General features: G+C 33.7%; 1 non-coding gene across 1 annotated transcript in view; it reads left to right on the top strand.

Moving 5' to 3' along the window:
- Positions 1–3,547, top strand: part of LOC119558667 — a 3,971-nt gene extending 424 nt beyond the window's left edge. Inside the window, exon 1 of the ribosomal RNA XR_005220342.1 lies at positions 1–3,547. This exon is cut by the window's left edge and continues 424 nt beyond it. This is a non-coding gene — a ribosomal RNA (large subunit ribosomal RNA).
- The last annotated feature ends 6,453 nt before the right edge of the window (positions 3,548–10,000 follow it).

Genomic DNA, 10,000 nt, shown 5'->3' with positions numbered 1-10,000 from the left:
TTAGAGGTTAAGCCCGATGAACCTGAATATCCGTTATGGAAAATTCATCATTAAAATTGTAATATTTAAACAATATTATGATAATAGTGTGCATTTTTTCCATATAAGGACATTGTAATCTATTAGCATACAAAATTTATCATAAAATATAACTTATAGTTTATTCAAATTAATTTGCTTGCATTTTAACACAGAATAAATGTTATTAATTTGATAAAGTGCTGATAGATTTATATGAATACAGTGCGTTAATTTTTCGGAATTATATAATGGCATAATTATCATTGATTTTTGTGTTTATTATATGCACTTGTATGATTAACAATGCGAAAGATTCAGGATACCTTCGGGACCCGTCTTGAAACACGGACCAAGGAGTCTAACATATGTGCAAGTTATTGGGATATAAACCTAATAGCGTAATTAACTTGACTAATAATGGGATTAGTTTTTTAACTATTTATAGCTAATTAACACAATCCCGGGGCGTTCTATATAGTTATGTATAATGATATTTATATTATTTATGCCTCTAACTGGAACGTACCTTGAGCATATATGCTGTGACCCGAAAGATGGTGAACTATACTTGATCAGGTTGAAGTCAGGGGAAACCCTGATGGAAGACCGAAACAGTTCTGACGTGCAAATCGATTGTCAGAATTGAGTATAGGGGCGAAAGACCAATCGAACCATCTAGTAGCTGGTTCCTTCCGAAGTTTCCCTCAGGATAGCTGGTGCATTTTAATGTTATATAAAATAATCTTATCTGGTAAAGCGAATGATTAGAGGCCTTAGGGTCGAAACGATCTTAACCTATTCTCAAACTTTAAATGGGTAAGAACCTTAACTTTCTTGATATGAAGTTCAAGGTTATGATATAATGTGCCCAGTGGGCCACTTTTGGTAAGCAGAACTGGCGCTGTGGGATGAACCAAACGTAATGTTACGGTGCCCAAATTAACAACTCATGCAGATACCATGAAAGGCGTTGGTTGCTTAAAACAGCAGGACGGTGATCATGGAAGTCGAAATCCGCTAAGGAGTGTGTAACAACTCACCTGCCGAAGCAACTAGCCCTTAAAATGGATGGCGCTTAAGTTGTATACCTATACATTACCGCTAAAGTAGATGATTTATATTACTTGTGATATAAATTTTGAAACTTTAGTGAGTAGGAAGGTACAATGGTATGCGTAGAAGTGTTTGGCGTAAGCCTGCATGGAGCTGCCATTGGTACAGATCTTGGTGGTAGTAGCAAATAATCGAATGAGACCTTGGAGGACTGAAGTGGAGAAGGGTTTCGTGTGAACAGTGGTTGATCACGAGTTAGTCGGTCCTAAGTTCAAGGCGAAAGCCGAAAATTTTCAAGTAAAACACAAATGCCATACAAATATAATTATATTATATAAATCAAGCTAATTAATATACTTGAATAATTTTGAACGAAAGGGAATACGGTTCCAATTCCGTAACCTGTTGAGTATCCGTTTGTTATTAAATATGGGCCTCGTGCTCATCCTGGCAACAGGAACGACCATAAAGAAGCCGTCGAGAGATATCGGAAGAGTTTTCTTTTCTGTTTTATAGCCGTACTACCATGGAAGTCTTTCGCAGAGAGATATGGTAGATGGGCTAGAAGAGCATGACATATACTGTTGTGTCGATATTTTCTCCTCGGACCTTGAAAATTTATGGTGGGGACACGCAAACTTCTCAACAGGCCGTACCAATATCCGCAGCTGGTCTCCAAGGTGAAGAGTCTCTAGTCGATAGAATAATGTAGGTAAGGGAAGTCGGCAAATTAGATCCGTAACTTCGGGATAAGGATTGGCTCTGAAGATTGAGATAGTCGGGCTTGATTGGGAAACAATAACATGGTTTATGTGCTCGTTCTGGGTAAATAGAGTGTCTGGCATTTATGTTGGTCACTTGTTCCCCGGATAGTTTAGTTACGTAGCCAATTGTGGAACTTTCTTGCTAAAATTTTTAAGAATACTAATTGGGTTAAACCAATTAGTTCTTATTAATTATAACGATTATCAATTAACAATCAATTCAGAACTGGCACGGACTTGGGGAATCCGACTGTCTAATTAAAACAAAGCATTGTGATGGCCCTAGCGGGTGTTGACACAATGTGATTTCTGCCCAGTGCTCTGAATGTCAAAGTGAAGAAATTCAAGTAAGCGCGGGTCAACGGCGGGAGTAACTATGACTCTCTTAAGGTAGCCAAATGCCTCGTCATCTAATTAGTGACGCGCATGAATGGATTAACGAGATTCCTACTGTCCCTATCTACTATCTAGCGAAACCACAGCCAAGGGAACGGGCTTGGAATAATTAGCGGGGAAAGAAGACCCTTTTGAGCTTGACTCTAATCTGGCAGTGTAAGGAGACATAAGAGGTGTAGAATAAGTGGGAGATATTAGACTTCGGTTTGGTATCGCCAATGAAATACCACTACTCTTATTGTTTCCTTACTTACTTGATTAAATGGAACGTGTATCATTTCCTAGCCATTATACGGATATATTTATTATATCTTATGGTATTGGGTTTTGATGCAAGCTTCTTGATCAAAGTATCACGAGTTTGTTATATAATCGCAAACAAATTCTTTAATAAAACGGTGCATTTATGTATTTTTGATTTGAAAATTTGGTATAACTCCAATTACTCAGGTATGATCCAATTCAAGGACATTGCCAGGTAGGGAGTTTGACTGGGGCGGTACATCTCTCAAATAATAACGGAGGTGTCCCAAGGCCAGCTCAGTGCGGACAGAAACCACACATAGAGCAAAAGGGCAAATGCTGACTTGATCTCGGTGTTCAGTACACACAGGGACAGCAAAAGCTCGGCCTATCGATCCTTTTGGTTTAAAGAGTTTTTAACAAGAGGTGTCAGAAAAGTTACCATAGGGATAACTGGCTTGTGGCGGCCAAGCGTTCATAGCGACGTCGCTTTTTGATCCTTCGATGTCGGCTCTTCCTATCATTGTGAAGCAAAATTCACCAAGCGTTGGATTGTTCACCCATGCAAGGGAACGTGAGCTGGGTTTAGACCGTCGTGAGACAGGTTAGTTTTACCCTACTAATGACAAAACGTTGTTGCGACAGCATTCCTGCGTAGTACGAGAGGAACCGCAGGTACGGACCAATGGCACAATACTTGTTCGAGCGAACAGTGGTATGACGCTACGTCCGTTGGATTATGCCTGAACGCCTCTAAGGTCGTATCCGTGCTGGACTGCAATGATAAATAAGGGGCAATTTGCATTGTATGGCTTCTAAACCATTTAAAGTTTATAATTTACTTTATAAACGACAATGGATGTGATGCCAATGTAATTTGTAACATAGTAAATTGGGAGGATCTTTGATCACCTGATGCCGCGCTAGTTACATATAAAAGCATTATTTAATACAATGACAAAGCCTAGAATCAATTGTAAACGACTTTTGTAACAGGCAAGGTGTTGTAAGTGGTTGAGCAGCTGCCATACTGCGATCCACTGAAGCTTATCCTTTGCTTGATGATTCGATAATAAAGATGTTGCAAGCGGGCATAATCATTATGCTTGCTTGCAGCATCGCACGCCACTTTGTTTGTGGTGTGTAAGGTAGGGAAGAAGAAATATAAAAGACCTAAATTGGAAACATCAATATATAAGTAAATATTGAACAAACAAAATGTATCGTCATCTTATTAGTGACGCGATGATAAAGTGGCAAACATATTCCATGTATAAATATTCCTATGGTATTAAAATTCAAGTAAAGAGGACATATATAAAAGTTTGTATATATGGTTCATTCAATGGTAGCAGCGGTTGGTTGGTTGGTGTCTGCTCCTCTTATTGTTCAAAACTTATGTTATGGTAGCAAGTCTATATCGTCATATTATTAGTGACGCGAAAAAGTAGTGGCAAAACATATTCCATGTATAAATAAATATTCCTATGGTATTGAAATTCAAGTAAAGAGGCCATTCAAGTAAAGAGGACTTATATAAATATAAGTATATATAATGGTAGCAGCGCGGTTGGTTGGTTGGTGTGTCTGCTCCTCTTATTGTTCAAAACTTATGTTATGGTAGCAAGACTGTATCGTCATATTATTAGTGACGCGAAAAAGTAGTGGCAAAACATATTCCATGTATAAATATTCCTATGGTATTGAAATTCAACTAAAGAGGACATATAAAATTACTATCAATGGTAGCAGTGGTTGGTTGGTTGGTGGTTGGTTGGCGGCTGCTCCTATTATTGTTCAAGACTTATGTTATGGTAGCAAGTCTGTATCGTCATATTAATTATTAGTGACGCGAAAAAGTAGTGGAAATCATATTCCATGTATAAATAGATTCCTATGGTAATGAAATTTTCAAGTAAAGAGAGGACCATTCAAGTAAGAGGACATATAAAAAGTAAGTATATGTTCCTCCAATGGTAGCAGTGGTTGGTTGGTTGGCGGCTGATCCTCTTATTGTTCAAAACTTATTTTATCAATATGAGTTTGGCAATACAATAAAGAAGACCAATCTAATCCATATAAAACTAAATGTATTATATGGATATGCTTAGGAAACCCATATATTCATAAAAAAAAATTATGTATAGAAAATTATACATATATCTTTTATATAAATGAATCGTATGGATATCGCCTTATGGTAGGTATAATAACTTTTTAAGGCATAATAATGTATAATATAGAAAATATACATTGAAATATAAATGCATTTTTATAGATATGGCGGCATATAAGTGCCATATACACAAGAATAAATAATAGAATTTACCAATATATAATTAAAATGAGATATATAAACCTAGTGAGGGGCTGCACTAGTATATGAATCGTATGGATATGGCTTATAGGTATAATACCTATAAGGCATAATAATGTATAATATAATAAATATAAATTAAGATATGAATGAATTATATAAATATGGCATAGAAATGCCATATACATACATAAGAATAAATGGTAGAATTTACCCATATATCACTGAAACACGATATATAAACCTAATGATAGCTGGCACTAGTACTGTAAACATGCACGCAATAGTGCGTGGGGTAAAAAACTACTATAGGGAGGTGGTCGTTGGCGGGCCCCTCCTCGTATTGGTCAAAACTTATGTTATGCATATGAATTTGTCAATACTATATAGAACGCCAAGCATATCCATATAAACTATGGATATGCATAGAAATCCATACAAAAGTAAAAAAAAATTATGTATAGAAAAATATACATATATTTATATAAGTGAATCGTATGGATATGGCTTATAGGTATAATACCTATAAGGCATAATAATGTATAACAAGTAAATATACATTGAAATGTGAATGCATTGTATGGATATGGCATATAAATGCCATATATATAGAAATAAATTGTATATCAATGATATAACAATTATAAACCTAGTGAGGGGCGGCACTAGTGAATGAATCGTATGGATATGGCTTATAGGTATAATACCTATAAGGCATAATAATGTATAATATAATAAATATACATTAAGATATGAATGGATTGTATAAATATGGCATAGAAATGCCATATACATAAGAATAAATGGTAGAATTTACCCATATATCACTGAAACACGATATATAAACCTAGTGATAGCTGGCACTAGTACTGTAAACAGGCACGCAATAGTGCGTGGGGTAAAAAACTACTATAGGGAGGTGGTCGTTGGCGGGCCCCTCCTCGTATTGGTCAAAACTTATGTTATGCATATGAATTTGTCAATACTATATAGAACGCCAAGCATATCCATATAAACTATGGATATGCATAGAAATCCATACAAAAGTAAAAAAAAATTATGTATAGAAAAATATACATATATTTATATAAGTGAATCGTATGGATATGGCTTATAGGTATAATACCTATAAGGCATAATAATGTATAACAAGTAAATATACATTGAAATGTGAATGCATTGTATGGATATGGCATATAAATGCCATATATATAGAAATAAATTGTATATCAATGATATAACAATTATAAACCTAGTGAGGGGCGGCACTAGTGAATGAATCGTATGGATATGGCTTATAGGTATAATACCTATAAGGCATAATAATGTATAATATAATAAATATACATTAAGATATGAATGGATTGTATAAATATGGCATAGAAATGCCATATACATAAGAATAAATGGTAGAATTTACCCATATATCACTGAAACACGATATATAAACCTAGTGATAGCTGGCACTAGTACTGTAAACAGGCACGCAATAGTGCGTGGGGTAAAAAACTACTATAGGGAGGTGGTCGTTGGCGGGCCCCTCCTCGTATTGGTCAAAACTTATGTTATGCATATGAATTTGTCAATACTATATAGAACGCCAAGCATATCCATATAAACTATGGATATGCATAGAAAACCATACAAAAGTAAAAAAAAATTATGTATAGAAAAATATACATATATTTATATAAGTGAATCGTATGGATATGGCTTATAGGTATAATACCTATAAGGCATAATAATGTATAACAAGTAAATATACATTGAAATGTGAATGCATTGTATGGATATGGCATATAAATGCCATATATATAGAAATAAATTGTATATCAATGATATAACAATTATAAACCTAGTGAGGGGCGGCACTAGTGAATGAATCGTATGGATATGGCTTATAGGTATAATACCTATAAGGCATAATAATGTATAATATAATAAATATACATTAAGATATGAATGGATTGTATAAATATGGCATAGAAATGCCATATACATAAGAATAAATGGTAGAATTTACCCATATATCACTGAAACACGATATATAAACCTAGTGATAGCTGGCACTAGTACTGTAAACAGGCACGCAATAGTGCGTGGGGTAAAAAACTACTATAGGGAGGTGGTCGTTGGCGGGCCCCTCCTCGTATTGGTCAAAACTTATGTTATGCATATGAATTTGTCAATACTATATAGAACGCCAAGCATATCCATATAAACTATGGATATGCATAGAAAACCATACAAAAGTAAAAAAAAATTATGTATAGAAAAATATACATATATTTATATAAGTGAATCGTATGGATATGGCTTATAGGTATAATACCTATAAGGCATAATAATGTATAACAAGTAAATATACATTGAAATGTGAATGCATTGTATGGATATGGCATATAAATGCCATATATATAGAAATAAATTGTATATCAATGATATAACAATTATAAACCTAGTGAGGGGCGGCACTAGTGAATGAATCGTATGGATATGGCTTATAGGTATAATACCTATAAGGCATAATAATGTATAATATAATAAATATACATTAAGATATGAATGGATTGTATAAATATGGCATAGAAATGCCATATACATAAGAATAAATGGTAGAATTTACCCATATATCACTGAAACACGATATATAAACCTAGTGATAGCTGGCACTAGTACTGTAAACAGGCACGCAATAGTGCGTGGGGTAAAAAACTACTATAGGGAGGTGGTCGTTGGCGGGCCCCTCCTCGTATTGGTCAAAACTTATGTTATGCATATGAATTTGTCAATACTATATAGAACGCCAAGCATATCCATATAAACTATGGATATGCATAGAAATCCATACAAAAGTAAAAAAAAATTATGTATAGAAAAAATATACATATATTTATATAAGTGAATCGTATGGATATGGCTTATAGGTATAATACCTATAAGGCATAATAATGTATAACAAGTAAATATACATTGAAATGTGAATGCATTGTATGGATATGGCATATAAATGCCATATATATAGAAATAAATTGTATATCAATGATATAACAATTATAAACCTAGTGAGGGGCGGCACTAGTGAATGAATCGTATGGATATGGCTTATAGGTATAATACCTATAAGGCATAATAATGTATAATATAATAAATATACATTAAGATATGAATGGATTGTATAAATATGGCATAGAAATGCCATATACATAAGAATAAATGGTAGAATTTACCCATATATCACTGAAACACGATATATAAACCTAGTGATAGCTGGCACTAGTACTGTAAACAGGCACGCAATAGTGCGTGGGGTAAAAAACTACTATAGGGAGGTGGTCGTTGGCGGGCCCCTCCTCGTATTGGTCAAAACTTATGTTATGCATATGAATTTGTCAATACTATATAGAACGCCAAGCATATCCATATAAACTATGGATATGCATAGAAAACCATACAAAAGTAAAAAAAAATTATGTATAGAAAAATATACATATATTTATATAAGTGAATCGTATGGATATGGCTTATAGGTATAATACCTATAAGGCATAATAATGTATAACAAGTAAATATACATTGAAATGTGAATGCATTGTATGGATATGGCATATAAATGCCATATATATAGAAATAAATTGTATATCAATGATATAACAATTATAAACCTAGTGAGGGGCGGCACTAGTGAATGAATCGTATGGATATGGCTTATAGGTATAATACCTATAAGGCATAATAATGTATAATATAATAAATATACATTAAGATATGAATGGATTGTATAAATATGGCATAGAAATGCCATATACATAAGAATAAATGGTAGAATTTACCCATATATCACTGAAACACTGATATATAAACCTAGTGATAGCTGGCACTAGTACTGTAAACAGGCACGCAATAGTGCGTGGGGTAAAAAACTACTATAGGGAGGTGGTCGTTGGCGGGCCCCTCCTCGTATTGGTCAAAACTTATGTTATGCATATGAATTTGTCAATACTATATAGAACGCCAAGCATATCCATATAAACTATGGATATGCATAGAAAACCATACAAAAGTAAAAAAAAATTATGTATAGAAAAATATACATATATTTATATAAGTGAATCGTATGGATATGGCTTATAGGTATAATACCTATAAGGCATAATAATGTATAACAAGTAAATATACATTGAAATGTGAATGCATTGTATGGATATGGCATATAAATGCCATATATATAGAAATAAATTGTATATCAATGATATAACAATTATAAACCTAGTGAGGGGCGGCACTAGTGAATGAATCGTATGGATATGGCTTATAGGTATAATACCTATAAGGCATAATAATGTATAATATAATAAATATACATTAAGATATGAATGGATTGTATAAATATGGCATAGAAATGCCATATACATAAGAATAAATGGTAGAATTTACCCATATATCACTGAAACACGATATATAAACCTAGTGATAGCTGGCACTAGTACTGTAAACAGGCACGCAATAGTGCGTGGGGTAAAAAACTACTATAGGGAGGTGGTCGTTGGCGGGCCCCTCCTCGTATTGGTCAAAACTTATGTTATGCGTAAACATATGATTTTGTCAATACTATAAAGAAAACTTGTTTTGTACATACAAAACTAAATGAATTATATGGATATTGAAAAATAAATGGCATTATATCCATATAATGAAAATATACTTGTATTCTCTTATTATAAGAGAGAATACCGTATAGTTGGTTGGCAAAGACAATTGAAAATACCCGAATTGCAGATGATGGGTTCAAAAACTACTATAGGGTGGTGTAGCAAATAATATGAAGATGATATATCCATATAATGGATATACACTAGTATTCTCTTATTATAATAGAGAATACCATATAAATGGTTGGCAAAGACAATTGAAAATACCCGAATTGAAGTTGACGGGTTCAAAAACTATTATAGGGTGATGTAGCAAATAAAATAATGAAGATATATCCATATAATGGAATTATATGTGTATTCTCTTATTATATGAGAGAGTACCAAACGGTTGATTGGCAAAGACAATTGAAAATACCCGAATTAAAGATATTGGGTCCAAAAACTACTATAGGATGGTCAATGGGCCGGCCATCTACTATTGACGTGACAAAATACTGTCTGTCGGTAGAGAAGATATTAATCCGTCAAATTTGTTTCTTTATTCATTTATG

Source organism: Drosophila subpulchrella, unplaced genomic scaffold, assembly GCF_014743375.2.
Source record: "Drosophila subpulchrella strain 33 F10 #4 breed RU33 unplaced genomic scaffold, RU_Dsub_v1.1 Primary Assembly Seq127, whole genome shotgun sequence".
Lineage (NCBI taxonomy): Eukaryota > Metazoa > Arthropoda > Insecta > Diptera > Drosophilidae > Drosophila > Drosophila subpulchrella.
Note: the sequence above shows the minus strand (reverse complement) of the source record. Positions and strands in the feature narration are given on the sequence as shown.